Source organism: Lipotes vexillifer, unplaced genomic scaffold (genome assembly GCF_000442215.2).
Source record: "Lipotes vexillifer unplaced genomic scaffold, Lipotes_vexillifer_v1.1 scaffold1201, whole genome shotgun sequence".
Taxonomy (NCBI): domain Eukaryota; kingdom Metazoa; phylum Chordata; class Mammalia; order Artiodactyla; family Lipotidae; genus Lipotes; species Lipotes vexillifer.
Genome location: NW_006783542.1, coordinates 549,347 through 554,790, shown reverse-complemented (window position 1 = coordinate 554,790; position 5,444 = coordinate 549,347).

The following is a 5,444-nucleotide window of genomic DNA, read 5'->3' as shown; positions in this document are numbered from 1 at the left end:
AGGACACCCGGGGAGGAAGCATTGCTGTTTGTAGGACTGGGAGTGAGAGACTGCCGCTCTGGGGGAGGGGAGGCTGATGCTTTTTGCGGTGGGGCGCGGGGGGAGCGAGAGGGGGAGGGCGGCAGGGGACAGGGTGGGGAGCTGATGCCAAGGCTCCCTCAGAGCTGTGGGCACCAGACCAGGTATTCAGGACCTCACAACCCCGGGGTCTTCTCTTCCCCCCCCCTTTTTTTTTTTAAATTGTGGTACAGTATATATGACACAATTCACCAATTTAACCGTTTTAAAGTGTTCCAATTCAGTGGCATCTAGCACGTTCACCATGTCGTGCGACCATCACCATGATCTAATTCCAGAGCATTTCCACCCCGGCAGGAGACCCGCCCCGTTAAGTCCTTCCCCGTCTCTTCCTGCCCCGCACCCACCTTCCATCTATGGATTCGGATTCACCTCTTCTGGGCATTTCCCACAGGTGGAATCATGCAATGTGTGGCTTTTGATCTGGCTTCTTTCACATAGCGTGTGTTTCCTAGGTTCACCCCTGTTGTAGTGTGTGTCAGTACTTCCTGCCTTTTTATGGCTGAATAATATTCAATTGTATGGATGGACCACACTTCGTTCATCCATTCACCCGTTGAGGACATCTGGGTTGTTTCCACCTTTTGTCTGTTGTAAATAATGCTGCTATGAACATCCACGTGCAAGTTATTGTTTGAAAGCCTGTTTTAATTCTTTCAGGTACACACCTAGAAGTGGAATTGCTGGATCATGTGGTAGTTCTATGTTTAACTTATTGAGAAACCACCAAACTGTCTTTTCTCTTGCCTTTTAATAGCTTGTTTTTTAAAAAAAAATTATTTATTTATTTGGTTGCGCTGGGTCTTAGTTGTGGCAAGCGGGCTCCTTAGTTGCGGCTCACCAGCTCCTTTCTTGCGGCACGTGGGCTCCTTAGTTGTGGCATGTGAACTCTTAGTTGCGGCATGCATGTGGGATCTAGTTCCCTGACCAGGGAACGAACCTGGGACCCCTGCATTGGGAGCGTGGAGTCTTAAACATTGTGCCACCAAGGAAGTCCTTCTCTTGCTTTTTAAATGCCCCTCTTAAAATAAAAATTTACCACACAATTGATATTATAAAATAAATTATGGGATGTGTTAAAGAATGGTTATATTTCTAGACTGAATATTAAAAGTCTAAGAGGTTTCTTTGGGGCCAAAATGCACTCAGAATAGTTTGCTAAATGAACAAGCAAACACAAACCACTTATATTTATTTACTTCCTGCCAGAGTTGGCTTTTTCCTACAATATTCAGCCTTTTGCAAAATCCAGCATCTCTTAAGAGGATGGTTATAAATCGATTATACTGTCACTGTCCACTTTGGTTTTATACTTTCTGGGTCAGATGGCAGCCCTCTAATCTCTTTCGTGATTTGGGTGGATACAGAGTAATCCCAGGGCGGGTCCGAGTTAGTACTCATCTCCCATTTTATGTCGACTCTGCTTAAATGTCACGGTTCCCCAGGGCAGGTAGATGGGAAATAACATGATTACAGATAATACTGATGATCTCCCAACGTCACATTGGCTGGCGACTTCCTGGTGCGGAAGTGGACATAGCAGAAGATTGGGGCGTGTGCCTGCCTGGGACATAATGAGCTCACAGGAGGGGACTGGCCCATTCCTGTAGGGGCAGCTCCCACCCCCCAGCTCCTCCCTGGTCCAGCCTCTCCAGCTCCCTGGATTTGGGGAAATAGTTCGAGGGCGCTTCTCCACGAGGGGTCTGCTCTCACCCAGAGCACTCAATAATCAATATGGCGCAGTCATCAGCCAGTCGGCACAGAGGATGGGGGCCAGGGAAGGATGCAGAAGGTTCTGGAAGCCCCCCAGGGCTCAGACTCCATGCAGTAGTTGCTGGAACATGGGCTGGTCTCGGGATCCTAGGGTTCAGATGAACAGGAGTGGCCCTGGGAGGGGGTGTTAGAGGGTGTTGACTACTTACCAACTGACATACAAGTATTTTAATATTTTAACAGCTAGCATGGCTGTCCTGCCAGGCTTGGAGGATTTATCACTAGAAACTATGCTGATACTGCCCCGCCCCAACCAGCCGTCACCAGGAATCTTCAGTGGCCACGAGTCTGCTGTCTTACCCACTGTCTTTCCACAGGACGTAGTTACCCGTTTTCCTACTGGGGAGGGCGTTATTTTGCCTACTTACCTGAGACTCTGACTGTGATGCCCATCCTACCCAGATCAGTCCAGGAGGGTCACTGCCATGGCTAGTGATTCCTTGTACTTGCAGGAATTCCCTACTCCGTGTTTCATCGCAGCCTATTTTTTTTTTTTTAATTAATTTATTTATTTATATTTTTGGCTGCCTTGGGTCTTCATTGCTGCACGCGGGCTTTCTCTAGTTGTGGCGAGCAGGGGCTACTCTTCATGGCGGTGCATGGGCTTCTCACTGCGGTGGCTTCTCTTGTTGTGGAGCACGGGCTCTAGGAGTGCAGGCTTCAGTAGTTGTGGCTCGCGGGCTCAGTAGTTGTGGCACACGGGCTTAGCTGCTCTGCGGCATGGGGGCTCTTCCGGGACCAGGGCTCGAACCTGTGTCCCCTGCATTGGCAGGCAGATACCTAACCACTGCACCACCAGGGAAGCCCCCCAGCTTCTTTTTTATTTACAGTGTCTTTTCATACCTTCCTCCCTGCGCACAGGATCATGTGTTCGCCCCAAAATGTGCCCGGTCAGTCATCACCTTCATCTCACCATTGCCTCCATGTCATCGTTGGTTAAAATCCTTTTATATGAGTATTCTTTCAGGGTCACAGGCTGTCCTTCTTTGGAAGCTGGGGAGAGGGTGGGTGACCCGAGCTGTGCAGTCAGCCTTTTTCAGGGTTGACGTGGACACCTGGAGAGGGACTCTGGGACTATCGACTCCAAGGCTGCCTGGCCATTCCTGCCACAGGAGGTGAAGGGTGGGGAGGTGTGCCCTGGAGGCGCCAGCTGAGCCCGGCCTCAGCCCGGTCTTCTTCCCCACTGGAGATGGTCAAGTCCCTTTTTTGCTTCAATTATTTCGAATTAGATTTTTGTCACTTACGAGAAGGAGGTGGCACGTCTTTCAAGGCACAGGTCATGCACCAGCTCAGGTCATCACCTGCCTCCTTCCCCCCTGGTTCTTTGTTTGCACTGGCACTGCGCTGGGATGCGCAGTTTGTGTAGGAGCTTCATCCTGCAAGAGTCAGGGCCCCTGCAGGCCGGATCCTGGAGGGTCAAGGCCAGGCTGCATGGGTGGTGAGGCTCTGAGTACCGCTCGTTCTTTGGTGACGTTGGGCGAGGGGTAGGGTGCTGGGCTCAGGTGGCTCCAGAGGGCTCCAGAAAGCTCCAGAGAAAAAAAACAAAAAACTCAGCCCCTGGTGGCTGAGAGCATTTGCATTTACAGACAAAGGGGAGCCAGGGGAGAGGGAGGGACCAGCAAAAGGGCTGGGGTGAGGAGTGTGGAGAGTTACTCAGAGACACAAATGGGAGAAAAGAGAATGGATTAAGATATGGTGACATTTTAACACGGAGAGGAAGGGATACACACGTCATGATTTTAATCTCTGCAAAGCAGCGAATCATCAATTTACCAGATGTGTTTTAATCTAAGACTATTTTCCTTAAAACTGCCTTGAGGGTCAAACAGCCACGTCTTTGTTTTCCCTCTAAGAGGAGGTCGCCTCTCACCAACTCCTAAGGGGTTTCCTTGCCCGTGTTCTCTTCCCACCCCAACTGACGCTCGGTCTGGTGTCCAGGACCCGAAAATGCCAATCCTACCTTGTCACCTCTTTTCTTGTTCCCCTGCACAAGCTTCCCAGCGGTTCCAGAGTGAAATCTCTAGTCCTCAGCTTGGCACACAAGGCCTTATGTTCTGTCCCAGCCCGGTACCTAGGGGGCTACGTGGCAGGTAGGCCCGGCCCACCTGTCTAGACCATCTTCCACCACTGCTCACCTGCCCTCCCCCCGCCCACCCCTCATCCCTACCTCACGCTTCACACCTGCGCAGCACTGATACTTGGTATTTTCTGACAAAACTTGTGCTCTTCTTTCTCTCTAAATCTTTCTACATATTTTTGTTTGTTTGCTTGTTTTGGCCGTGCAGCATGCGGGATCTTAGTTCACCGACCGGGGATCAAACCCGCAACCCCTGTGCAAGCACAGAGTCCTAACCACTGTACCGCCGGAGAAGCCCTTGATCTTTTTATATATTGTTCCCGTTTAATTCAATGACACTGATTGAGCAGGAAAGAGGGGCCGACTCCTGCCTTTCTTCTCTGGGGAGATTTTCTGGGACCCTTTAGAGAGAGCAAGGAAGCATTGATTACATAGTAAGGACCAGATATGAATATAAATTAATTTTTTAAAAGATTTTTTTGATGTGGACCTTTTTTTAAAATAAGTTTATTTATTTATTTGTTTATTTTTTGGCTGCATTGGTCTCCGTTGCTGCGCCCGGGCCTTCTCTAGTTGCGTCGAGCGGGGGCTACTCTTCGTTGCGGTGTGTGGGCTTCTCATTGCTGTGGCTTCTCTTGAGGTGGGGCACAGGCTCTAGGTGCGCGGGCTTCAGTAGCTGTGGCACGCGGGTTCAGTAGTTGTGGCTTGCGGGCTGTAGAGCACAGGCTCAGTAGTTGTGACGCGTGGGCTTAGTTGCTCCGCAGCATGTGGGATCTTCCCGGACCAGGGCTCGAACCCATGTCCCCTGCATCGGCAGGCGGATTCTTAACCACTGTGCCACCAGGGAAGCCCCAATGTGGACAATTTTTAAAGTCTTTATTGAAGTTGTCACAATATTGCTTCTATTTCATGATTTTTTTTTTTGGGGCCGCAGGGCATGTGGGATCTTAGCTCCCCGACCAGGGATCGAACCCGCACCCCCTGCACTGGAAGGGCAGAGTCTTAACCACTGGACCGCCAGCGAAGTCCCAAATATAACTTAATTTACAAGTGCAAATTGACCTCTGCATTTTTCCTACAATAGGAACTCGGAGTGTGAGCTAACTCTCATCTAATACTCTAAAGTATTTTGCATACTCGTTTTTACAGATTGGGCCTCACTGTTTCCGTATGCATTATTGTATAGGATCGTATGTATCCGAATAGCGTTTTGCGTGTTATGGACCATGCATGGGACTTTCCATGGAGTAATTCTGAGTATATTTCTCAGTTTCACCGTCTCGCTGACTTTAGACCTTACACTTTCTTCAGATTAAGTTAAGATATGAGGTGAAATTGCATAGATTATACTTGAAAACTCTTGAGAAGGCGCTGGGTTGGAGGGTGACGTCCAAGTACAACAATGACACCTTTTGCCCCAGAGTTTGCGATGAACCTGGGAGGGAGCCGTGGCTTGCATTCGGAGCCAGGCAGGAGCGTCTGGAAACATGAGACTCACTCTCCGGAGACATTTAGG